Source organism: Phascolarctos cinereus, unplaced genomic scaffold (assembly GCF_003287225.1).
Source record: "Phascolarctos cinereus isolate Bilbo 61053 unplaced genomic scaffold, phaCin_HiC Scaffold_3;HRSCAF=262, whole genome shotgun sequence".
NCBI classification, from domain to species: domain Eukaryota; kingdom Metazoa; phylum Chordata; class Mammalia; order Diprotodontia; family Phascolarctidae; genus Phascolarctos; species Phascolarctos cinereus.
The window spans coordinates 148,603,518-148,616,823 of NW_027555736.1; positions in this window are offsets into that span (position 1 = coordinate 148,603,518).

A 13,306-nucleotide genomic window follows, 5' to 3' on the forward strand; every position below is an offset into this window, starting at 1 on the left:
AGCAAGATGGTGCAATGGATAGAGTACTGGCTCTGGAGTCAGAAGGACCCAAGTTCAAATCCGGCCTCGGACACGTCATCACTTGATACTTACTAGCTGTGTGATTCCGGGCAAGTCACTTAATCTCAACTGCCTTGCAAAAAAAAAAAAAAAAAAAGGAATACTGAGTGTGGGGAACAGGCTAGTTTGGCTAGAATATAAACTTCAAGAGGAGGAGTGATGTGTTATCAGTCTGGAAAGATAAGTTGGATACAACTTGTGAAGGGTTTTGAATGCCAAACAGAGGAGTGTATATTTTATCTTAGAGGCAATAGGGGGTCTTTGAGGTTTCATGAGCAGACTAATGACATAGTCAGACCCCAGGGTCCAAGTCTTCCCAAATATCACAAATGCAGAATTGTTATTTCACCAGCTCCAGGTTGTTTCCATAAGATCTGTTTTCCAGTTCACCTAGTGAGTTGAGGAGAGGGAGCTAAAGGAAGCTGCCTCTGCTATGCAATTCTATGGGGCAGAAGCGTGGATTCAGCCTCTCACCAGCCAACCCTCACTGAGCTTTGAGTGAAAACAGCCTGGGTTGTAGATCATTGCTTTCCTGATTAAAGTGGATGGTTCAGGAATGAGCAGCTAGGCTATGGAGCTCTTAACCACAATTACCCGCAGCCCCCCAGTTCGAGGAGCTGACCCAGAAACAGTAACTAAGACCCATAATTTCCAAGTTGGGCCTGAACCAAAAGCAACTCCATTGGTGAAGCAGAGAAATCCAATCAATTCATCTTATTCCTCGGTTCCCAGGGGCATTCAAGCCATGAGCTCACCTTCTGCCAGGTGCCACTGAGTGAAATGTGGCATCCCTTTGGCAAACAAACTGTACCTGCCAATGTTCCCAAAGCCCTTCTGGCTGTCCTGGATATTGTCCCCTCATCATACTCTCGATAGTTTCTGATCAGTCCAGGCCCTCAGAACCTATGTGGCTCTTAGCCCATTATCTGAGTCACGCCATTCCCTTTCCCAAAGGGCCACTGCTGAGTGAGAAGTGGGGCTCAAGCCAGGCAATCTGTGCAGATAACTGCAGGATGCCTTACCACAAGAAATGGGAAGAGAGCCCTCCCCCCTCGTCAATTTGCTAGCTGCCTTGCCTACCCAAAGTAGGAAGATAAGCAGATAAGTAGAACAATTAATTCTTTATTTCATTCCTTCTGCACTGTCTTAACTTTTGTATTTGTATCCTCAGGACTTGGCACATAGCGTGCCCTTATAAATGCTTTTTCACTAATTAATTAGCTAATTAATCTTCATGTATGTATACTTATTCTCCCCCTTAAATCAACTAGTTTTCCACTGGAGTTGCCTCTCTTCCCTATCCCAAAACACCTTCAACAGTTATCAGGTTTGCTTATTGCTTCCATAGAAGGAGGATAATACTTGGTATGGCGAAGGTGAGTGGCAGCGGCAATGAAATAGGGGCCAGGGTGCACCAGACTGGGATTCACTATCAAACGCAGTGTAACGTCTGAGGATATGGAGTCTTCTATGTTCAAATTGCTTCAGCTTGAGAACAAGTGGGTGAGATTTGGGAGGATACTGGGAGGAGTCTTAGCAACATTGAGGGACTTTGATGGGTCAGTTCTCTCCTCCCCTTTCTTGCTTATTAGCCCCTCCCTTCAAAATCAAATTTATTGGCTACCCTGTTGAGTTTGATGTATTTCTATGCTAAACTTTGCGTGTTGCTGTTGTTTGTCCTTCATTCTCAAAGAGAACCATGGCATCAGGAAGGTGATGCCGTGACTTGAGGGTGTGGGAGGGCTGCGCAAAGTCGCCAGCCTCACTGTCTCCTCCATTGTATTGATCAGAGTAGTTAAGTCTTTCACAGTTGATCATCACTGCAGGATTTCTTTCACTGTGTTCTGTTTACTTCACTTTGCATCAAGTAATACGTGTTTTCCCATGTTTTCCTGATATCATCCCTCTCGTCATTTTTACAGCACGATATATTCCAGCACAGTCATCCACCACAGCTTGTTCAGCCATTTCCAGATTGATGGGCATCCCTTCAATGTTCAGTTCTTTGCCAACACAAAAAGAGCTGCTATAGCTATTTTTGTCCTTCCCCTTTTTATTTGCTGTCCTTGGGATACAGACCTGGTAGTGGTATTGCTGTGTCAAAGGGTATGCAGAGTTTTATAGCCCTTTAGGCATAGTTCCAAATTATTCTCCATAATGGTTGGACCAGTTCAAAATTTCACCAAGAGTTCATTAGTATATCTATTTTCCCACATCACCTCCAGCATTTGTCATTTCTAATAGACGTCAGGTAGTATCTTAGAATTGTTTTGATGTGCATTTCTCTGATCGATAATGATTTATAACACTTTTTATATGATTGTAGATAGCTTTGATTTCTGCTTCTGAAAGCTGCTTTTTCATGTCTTTTGACCATTTATCAATTGGGGAATGGCTCTTATTTTTATAAATTTGACTCCATTCCCTATATATTTGAAAAAATGAGCCTTTTATCAGAGAAAAATCTTTGCTGTATTTTTTTTATATATTACTTCATTGTCTATGGTACCTTTTAGCAAAATGCAGTTTCCCTAATTATCTCTTTTAATTAAATCTATTTTTGCTTTGCTTTGTCTGAGATCATGATTGCTACCCCTGCTTTTTTAACTTAAGCTCAAGCATAATAGATTCTTCTTCAGCCACTTATTTTGACTGTGTGTCTGTGTCTTACTGTCTGAAGTGTGTCTTTTGTACACAACTTTTTTTTGTTTCTAATTCATTCTGCTATTTACTTCCATTTTATGAATTAGTTTATCCCATTCACATTCACAGTTATGATTCCTGTTTCTTTCCTTCCATCCTAATTTCTTCTGTTTATCCTTCTCTCTCTCTTTTTACTTTGTCCCTCTTCAAACATCTGTTTTGCTATTGACCACTGCCTCTCTTAATCTCCCTACCTTTATTACTCCCTTCCCCTTCTTATCCCTTTCTCTTCTTGCTTCCCTGTTGGGTAAGTTAAATTTCTATATACACTGAGTGTGTATATATATTCTTTGCTCTTTGAACCAATTTGGATGAGAATGAAGTTCAACCATTGTCTGCCCCCATTTGCATCTCCACTGTAAAACCTCTTCCTTAGGCACCTCTTTTATGTGAGATAATTTTGCCCATTCTTTTTCTCCATTCTCTATTCTCTTAGTGTATTACTCTTTCTCACCCCTTCATTTTTTTGAGATCATTCTAATATAATCAACTCACACTCATGCCCTCTGTCTATGTAGACTCCTTCTAACTGTCTTAATAATAATAAAGTTCTTAGGAGTTACATGTATCATCTTCCCATATAGGGATTTAAACAGTTTAACCTTATCAAGTCCCTTATGATTTCTCTTTCAGATTTACTTTTTTATGTTTCCTCTTGAGTCTTGTGTTTGAATGTCAAATTTTCTATTAAGCTCTAGTCTTTTCATTAGGAATGCTTGAAAATTCTCTATTTTTAAAAAATATCCATTTCCCTCCCTGAAGGATTACACTCAGTTTTGCTGGGTAGGTTATTCTTGGTTGTAATCCTTGCTCCTTTGCCTTCTGGAATACCTTTTTTTTTGTTTTGTTTTGTCCTTTTCCAGTTGGCCTATTCTGACTTTTAAGAAGTTCTTTTACTTCAGTGAATTTTTGTGCTTCTCTTACCATTAGGCCAATTATGTTTTTTAAGGTGTTATTTTCTTCAGTCTTTTTTGTTCCTCTTTTACTAAACTATTAAATCTCCTTTCATATTTTCTTGCATCATTCTTATTCTTCTCCCAATTTTTCCTCTCCCTTTTATCTCTTTCTTTAATTCTCCCAGGAATTCTTGTTGGGCTTGTATCCAATTAGTGTTTTTTCTTTGCAGCTTTGCATATAGCTGTTTTAACATTGTTGCTTCTTCTGAGTTTGTCTCTTGAACTTCTCTGTCACCATGGTAGCTTTTTATGGTCAGGTTCTTTTTTGTTGCTGTTTGCTCATTTTTTTCTAGACTATTTCTTGACTCTGAACTGTATATTAAAGTTGGGCTCTGCTCACATTGGGGTAGGGAGATACTATCCCAATTTTCAAGCTTTTTTGCACTGCTGTTTTCAGAGCTAGTTGTGGGAGTCTGCAAGTTTTCAGCTCTTCCGAGGTGATGTGATCCAGGTAGAGGTGTGGTCACTACCCCTCTGATCTGTGATCTGGTTTTTACCCAAGAAGGGCCCCTGTTCCCCTGTTTCCCTGTAGCTGTCAATGCTAGTGCTCCCTTGGGCTCCAGAACTGTGAGCAGGTCCCCTACTGTCCTGCAGCCTCAAACACTAGTACTCCTCCCCACCTTGGAACTGCAACCAGGGCCCCTGCTCCCTTGTGAGAGACTATAAGTTCTCTTCTCTGCCCTAGAACTGTGACCTGGAACCATGTATGGTCAATGCAACAAGGTCCTGCACCCACTGTCAGCTCTTCTGTAATCTGTTTCTGACCAATTGTCCAACCCCCTTACCATTTCTGACCAAGAGCTCCTGAAGCTGCTACTGCATGTTGAAGTTGCCTGCAAGCCCCACCCCTTGTGTTGTCACTGTGATGACCCCAGACCAGCCCCCATCTGGTGTCACAGACCTCTCCCATTGACCTCCCTAGTTGTCTTGTGCTGGAAAAATATCTCGTCTGACCTTGTGTTGGCTCTGCTGCTCCAGAATTCAATTTGAGGTGTTATTTTAAAGTTCTTTGGAAGGGAATGTTGGGAGAGTTTGGCTGGGTTACTGCCTCTACTCTGCCATCTTGGCTTAAGAGGCTGCATTCTGCTTTTAATACATCTGGATAGTTTTAATTAAAGATTTCTGAAAATATCATATCTAGTCTTTTAAAAAAAATCATTTTCAGGGAGTCCATTGATTCTCAAATGATTTCTCCTTGATCTATTTTTATGTCATTTGTATTTTAAATCTGATATCTTAATTTTCTTCTATTTTCTCCAATCATTTGATTTCCTCCCTACTATTTCTTACTGTCTCAGAGAGTCACTGATTTCTGTTTAGTCTATTCAGATTTTCAAGGAGTGTGTAACTTGGGTGAGGTTTGCCACTTTCTCTTCTAAGCTATTTATTCTCTTTCCATTTCTTATCTTCAGGACTCCCCCCTCCCCTTTTTATTCTCTTGCTTCACAAAGTCCTGAAAAATCCCTAGTTCCCTTTGAGTATCTTTTTGCTTTTATTATATCAATGCTCTCTCTGTCTAGGTTGAATTTTTGATATCTCTGGTGGGAAAATGGAAGTAACAGAATAATTCACCGATGTAGTGGTGGTTCCAGGGAAAGCTGGTTTTCATAGGTGTGGCATTTGTGTGTGTGTGTGTTGGGGGGGGGCTGTTGACATATTGCAGAAGTGCTTTTGGCTTTTCTTTGGATGGAATTCATATCTCTTGCACATTTTCTACTGCCTCTGGGATGGGACCTACAAAGGTGGTGGTCCAGCTTCTCAATCTCTTTGAGAACAGCAGTGAAAAAGCAGATTAAAAAGAAGCCCTCTGAATACAGTAACATATTCCCACTCTTTATTTTCTAAGTCCTTGGATGGTGTGTGTGTGTGTGTTCTGGTGGGGGTTGTTGGAATGTCTGAGGTGAGATTGTTATTCATCCTTTGCTCTTGAAGACGACCAGTTACATCATGAGGGGTATGTCTTGACTTGCTCATGAGTTGGGCGTAAGTGAGGCAGAGCTGCAAAATGTCATCAGCCTCACTCTCTTCTCCAGAATCATTGGAGTCCAGTGGCAAGACACAGGTTAAGATGACTGGCGATGGCCTGGGGATTAGTGGGTGACCTTGGCCTTTTAAAATTAAGGTCTTTTCCAGGTTTCAGTTTGTCTGAGCCAATGCCCATTGAACTCTAACGGCTAGGTAAGAATTGAGACAAAAGATGGCCTAGTTTACAATCTCAAAAGTACCCATCTGGGAGGGGAAGACCCTTTGAGATAAAGGCAAGGTTGGAACTAACGACCAATGACTACTTTTTTGGTATTTGAGCAGAACAGTCAATCAGTCAATAATTATTTGTTAAGCACCTAATATGTGCTAGGCACTGTGCTAAGTGCTAGGGATACAAAAAAAAAACAGGCAAAAGACAGTCCCTGCCCTCAAGGAGCATACAGTCTAATGGACTAAAAGATCAGTAAAGAGTTCCATTTTAACTAAGCTTTTTTTCTCTTCTCCTGCATAGTGTAAAAGAATAGAAGTTTTAGAGTCAGGAGATCTTGGTTTGAGCCCTGGCTTTTATGCTTACCAATTCGTGGGACCCTGGGTAACTCATTTAACCTCTCTGTGACTCACTTTCCTCTTTTGTAAATTAGGAGTAATTGTATTTGCACTCTTTCTCAGAATTAATGTGAAGAAACCTTTATGAATAGATGAATAAGTGAAGCATTTATTAAGCACTTATTAAGTGTAAAGCACTGTGCTAAAGGCCAGGGATATAAACAAAAAAGTACCCATACTTTACTGTATAATCGCACCACAAAATTGTTGCACGCTCTTTTTTTTTTACGCCCCAAAAATTGATTTATAATCTTTTATCCCATAATTGTCACATGGTATAATTCTGTTCATCATGCAGCTTAACAGGTAAACAGAGCGGTAATGTATTCACCAGTGGAATATCGACACACATTTATCTCTCCTACATTGCGAGGCTCCAGCCTAGAGTTCTCCATGCACTTGCACTGTAGGTATATTTCTGAAAGCTGAGTTGCGCAGTTTGTTTAGAGCCCAGCAGTGTTAATAGTATTATCACTGAACCCAATGAAGAGCCATAGGAGCAAGAGAAGTGGTCAGGCAGGTGAAGCTGTAAGTAAGTCATGTGATATGGTAAGACTTGCATCTTCCCAAGCTAACTAAACTGTACAATTTGTCTGCCAGGAATAAATGATTTTAAAGTAATATTGGCACCATTTTAAAAGCTTCGCATAATGGTTGCACCCCCTTTTTGGCAAAAATTTTTGGCATAAAATCTGCAACAATCATGCAGTGAAATTTGGTAAGACAGCTCTCACTCTCAAGGAGCTCACATATTTGTAGGGGAGATAATACATATGGAATTAAAGTACTAGATACATGCGAGTTAGTATTATTCCCCACCTTTTGTACAATTTAACTTGCCGTGTTTTGCAAACGTCACCTAGTCATATACTTTCTCATCCAGAAAGTGACTGATTTCAATGAGGTGGGAATCTGATAGTATTCAGTGTGGAGAATTAATTATAACCAGTTCACCCCAGTACAATTTTTCTAGGACATGCACATAAAACTCATCAGTGTATAGTTATTTTTGGAAGTTAGATTTCACTTGTACCACATTTCCTCTGTACACCCTGATCCTAAGCCTGTTGTTAACGACTCCTTAAACAATGGTCTTGGATGTTTGTTCAGTCTCCCTTTTGGTTGATCTTGGCCTCCTTGGGTTCTATGATCGGGTTGGCTGTGTCATGGATGAGCAGTGATTCTGGGAAATCAACCCAAGAAGGCTGGAATTAGGATTGCAGAAACATTATCTATGTGCCAAGGAAGACCCTGCATTGAGCTTCCTGTTCCCTGAGACACCAGGTTAAGGCATCTTCCTCAGAGTCCAAAAGTTGGCTAAATAGTCCATGTGCACTATCAATTATCATCACCCAATCCACTTTAAGAAGCAGGCCTAATTGTCTTCTGGTCACACTCATTCACCAGGATAGCTGACAAAAAACAAAAGAAAGCTCTTTTTTCAATCATAGCTTTTGTTGCCAACTTTAATTCATTCTTTAAAAAAAAATTACAATTCACATTGTCCAACAGAACAAATTCCTCATTGACCATGCCCAAATAGGCACATCTCATTCTGGATTTTAAGCCCATTACTTCTCTGGCAGGAGGTGAGTGGCAGATTTAGATTCAGTCCTCTGGACTCACGGTTTATCACTACATTAATCAGAGTTCTAAAGTCTTTCAAAATTGTTTTACTTTATAGAGTTATTGTCATTGTATACATTATTCTTCTAGTTTGGCTCATTTCACTGTACATTAGTTCATAGAGTAGTTCTTCCCAGTTTCCTCTGAAACTATTCATTTTATCATTTCTTATGGCATAATAATATTCCATTAGATGCACATATGACAATTTGTTTAGCCATTAGCCAGTAGGTGGGCACCTCCTCAATTTCCAGTTTTGGTTACTATGAAAACAGGTGCTATGAATATTTTTTGTGTATATGGCTCCTTTTCCTCTTTCTTTGATCTCTTTGAGGTATAGGTCTAAAAACTTTTTGAGTATTATTCCAGAATGGCCAGACCAATTCACAGTTCCACCAATAATGCATTAGTGTGCTTATTTTCTTAATGCACCTCTGAAATTTGTTATTTTCTTTTTTTGGTTATTTTTGCCAATTGAGAGGTGGAACCTCACAGTTTCTTTAATTTTCATTTATATAATTAGTGATTCAAAGCATTGTTGCTGTTTTTTTCACATTGATCTCAGCTCATTCTAAAGTTTTGGCACTCCTTCTACTTAGTCTTATAGGACTGTGCCATTTATTGACTGGCATATCCTTGGACATATTGTGGGTTTGACTCCAGATAACTGCAATAAAGCAAATACCATAATAAAATGAGTCACATGAATTTTTTGGTTTCCCAGTACATATAAAAGTTATGTTTATACTATAGACTGTAGTCTACTAAGCGTGCAGCAGCATTGTATCTAAGAAACAATGTGCTATTTTTAATAATAATTGCCAAAAAATGTAACCATTATCTGAGTCTTCAGCCAGTTGTAACCTTTCTGCTGGTAGATGGTCTTGCCTCAGTGTTGATGGCTGTAGACTGATCAGGGTGGTAGTTGCTGAAGGCTGGGTGACTGTGGTAATTTCTTAAAATCAGACAACAATGAAGTTTGCCACGTTGATTGACTCTTCCTTTCGCTTGAACACTTAGAGGTCATTGTAGGGTTATTAACTGGCCTAATTTCAGTATCGTATCTCAGGGAGTAGAGAAACCTGAGGAGGAGAGAGATGGGAACAGCTTGTTATGAGGAGTCAGAACACACACAACATTTATTGATTAAGTTTGCCGTCTCACATGGGCATGGTTCATGGCGCCCCAAAACAATTACAACAGTAACATCAAAGATCACTGATCACAGATCATCATTACAGATGTGATAATAATGGAAAAGCTTGAAATATCATGAGAATTACCAAAACGTGACACAGAGACACATTGCAAACACATGCTGTTGGGAAAATGGTGCTGACAGACTTGTTCAACTCAAGGCTGTCACAAACCTTCCATTTGTAAAAAAATGTGATATCTGTGAAGTGTAATAAAGTGAAGCGCAATAAAAAGAGGTGTGTCTGTACTATAATGTTCTATCAACTACGCCACCTAGCTGCCTCTTTATAGCTTCAGGATTTTATTCTTAAGAGATTCCCATCCCTCATAAACTGATTTCCTCATTGAATTTTAGTTTATGGGATCCTACCTGAAACCCTTTGAAATTTTCTTTGCTGCAATCTTACCGTTTTTTCTATCGTCACTTCTTACCATGATTCCTGTTATTTTTAATAGAGCAACCATTTATTCCCTATTTCTGAGAATCAGATCCAGAATAGAAATTGCCTTCCATGGTTCCTCTATCTTTTAAAGGATGAAAATTTTCATTAAGGCAAGTTGGTACATTTTTAGCTACTCCGCTTGGGGAAGAATGCTCTCCATTTATTTATTTTTGGCCTATTTTTTTGTAGCAAACATGCTTTGGGCTCCCAGAGTCAGGCTACTATACTTTCTAGGATTCCAGAGGGTAATCTAAGGGATTGGCCTGTCTCTTCTTTTTTTGTGTGTGTTTTTCTTTCTTTTTTTTAAATTAATTTATTTTGAATTATCAACAATCACTTCCATGTGCTTTTGAGTTTTAAATTTTTCTCTCCCTCCCTTCCCACCTTCCTCCCCAAGATGGCACGCAATCTGATATAGGCTATACATATACATTCCTATTAAACATATTTTCACATTGGTGATGTTGTAAGTAAGAATTAGAATCAGTAGGAGGAACCACCAGAAAGAGGAAACAAAACACAACAGAAGAAAAAAACAGCAAATAGTGTGCTTCAATCTGCATTCAAACTCCATAGTTCTTTCTTTTTTGTGCATAGCATTTTCCATCATGAGGCCTTTGGTGGCCTGTCTCTTCTTGAAATACTATCAGTTCAAACTTCCAAGTAGAGGGTTGTGTTCCCTCTACTATAAGTCAGTAGGTGATTGGCACTCTAGTTCTGACACCACTTAACATAAATGAGCTTTTACAAAGGGAGATTTACTTTAATGATATGATGATAGCAAAAGCACAAATATTTCCCCCTAACACTTTGCTGGAGTATTATTCCTCCCCCTCCCACCTAGGCCTCCAGGGACAGTGGACTAAGACTTAGCACAATTGCTACAAAGAATTGATCTCACCAAGTTCATATCTCAAGGTGGCATTGCAACTGGATAAGTACTCATTTCAGCTACTTATTAGTGAGTTGGGTCTCAAAGTTCTCTCCTTGTTCCTTGGGACATTGATGCTGAGCTGGTTGCAAAATTCAGCATTTACTCAACTCTTGAACACCCAGATGCCCAAATTCCTGGATGGACCACTCTCCTGACCTTTCGAAACTCACAAAAGTATCGTCTCCAATCTGTTCACCTAAAACGAAGGAAGAAAACTCTAGGCTGGTAAGGAACTGATACACATATTTATGGGACCACACATCAGTACTGGAGGAAGAGGGTCTAAGTCTTCTTCCCTTATAGAACTGACTCTCAGTTGATACTGTCAGTGACGGAGGTACACCAAGAGCAGCGATCCACTGAGAAAGAGAAAGACTGAGGCTGATGAAAGCCTTTTAAAGGTGTCCACATTTTAAATCCCATATTTATAGCCAATCAGAGAGGCTATTGTCCATCACGTGGTTAGCAAACCAAAACAATTTATGGAATGTCTACACATGTTCCAAACTCTCTGCCTAATACAAGTCATCACAACTTTCCCAAAGGCAGGTTCCCCAGTCTCTTCCATGTGTGGAAAAGCAGCAGAGATGTTCTGCTCATGGGTTGGTCCCTTGCTACACATTCTTACAATTGGTGACAATTGCTCTGGAAGCTCTGGAACCTCCTTCCTGCTGCCTCAGACCATTGCTTTTCTTGAACCTTCTATGCTTGTTATTCTGTAACAGGACTTCGGAGACAATTTCCATGCTGGACAGAAGCCCCTAATATCCCCCTACTAAAACCCCTTTGTTGCTGTTCTGATACTGTGGTAAGGCTGTATCTAGACTGTCATCAACAAGCCAGCCTTGCCCATTCTTAACGGAGGAAGCCACACCTGGTGCAGGAGATGAGAAGAGTGAAAGCAGGTCCTAGGTAGGGATACAACAGTGTCAGGGCCTTGAGTTCAAATCCTCTTCTGTTATTTACTAGCTAGGTGACCTTGGACCAGAACCAGTGTTCTTTCCATTTTACTAACTCGTGAAACCATCTACTAAGGCATAGATCTGCGATGGTTGGGAGAGATTGGTGTCATAAAATGGATAATTGAAACAGTTAAATATGTAACTCATAATTCAAAGCCCATTTGCACAACTCTTCTCATTAGCAGAGATATATTATTCAACACTCCCTGATGTTATAAGGCTCAGGGTTGGTGAGAACTTGAGAAGAGAGATCATGGTCTTCTGGCTTCCAGCTTCAAGAGAGAAGACATATAGTTCCAGATTCTGTTCAGGGAAAAGCTCCTGAGCAAGAAGAAAGACTCTGGGAAGAAGCCAGTACATTAGAGGACCTGGCACCTTGATCATGTCCCTATCCTAAGCGTACTGTATAGAGACTTCAGAGAATTTCCCTTTGGGTGAATCTGGGACTCTCTTGGTAGAGTCAAGATAGTTCACTTCCAATGGGAGAGCTCATTTACTCTGTGTATTATCTAGTATATTCTTCTATGTATCCCTTCTCTGATTTCTGTTTAATATCAGCTTGGGTAAATGTGTTTACCTTTTATTTGCTATGCATGTTCATTATGAAACTGGTTTTTGGTGGGAAGGGAGTCAAGTCTGGGAGAGATAGCTTGGTATACTCCTACCCCATTAAAGGTCACCTCCTCTAGACTAACTATTTAGGGAGCAAATAGATATGATTCTTGCCTGGGGCCCTCTCTTTGAGGAAAGTAGAATTGCTAGAATCTGGCCCCATCCTCCTCCTTCCCCTTCTGGCAAGAATTCAAGATTTCCTTAGAGAAGAGTTGGCAGAGGAGACTGTAGAGATATTCAGATGGTCCTATGTGGATACACATAACTTGTATGGGCAAAACCCAACCAACAGACCCTACAGATATTATTATGACAGCACGATGTCATAAAATGAGTACGTGACTGGGAGTCAAAAGACTTCGGTTCTAGTCTGATGTTTGCCAATCACTTACTAAGTTGCCTTGAATAAATTACTTTCTCTCTCTGGGCCTCAGTTTCCTTATCTATAAAATAATAGACTAAATGGCGACTGAGATCCCTCTGAGCTCTGAATCTGTGACCCTATGATTCCAACCCGTATGATGTTAGAGTTAAACCAGATAAGATCCCTTCTACTTTTGATGTCCTAAGATTCTATTGTAATGATAAGTGAATGAATGATTGAAAGAACAATTATTAAGCACTTACTGCTGTCAAGCATTGTACTGAGGTACTGGGGAGACAAATATGACCAAGCAGATGGTTACGTGTCTCATTTCATCTCCATTGATAAAATCATACGTGTTTCTGATGGTAAAACTTTGGACAGTGCCAAGTACTTTGATCGTGAGAGTGTTCTTTCTCCAGTCAACTTTTGCTGTGCTTGCTGAGTAGGCAGGGGCTGCGGCATCCATATCTCCACAGGGATTGCTTCACTGGCGATGGCTGCAGGGGCTGGGCCGAAAGCAGCATCAGTGATCACAAAGGTTCTAACTTTCCAAGATCTCTTGGGTTTACCTGCTTATTGGTGGTATTTACTGGTCAGTGGTTGGTGCAGGTGATGGTGAGAAAGGTGGGCCCCCTTCTCCACAAGGATTAATCCCCTAAATAATGCCTGAGTTAAAGCCTGGAGAAGTGGATAGAATGCTGGGCCTGGAGTCAGGAAGACTCATCTTCCCAAGTTCAAATCTGGCCTCAGACACTTACTGAGCTGTGTGACCCTCAGCAAGTCACTTCAACCTGTTTGCCTCAGTTTTCTCATCTGTAAAATGAGCTGGAAAAGGAAATGGCAAACTGCTCCAG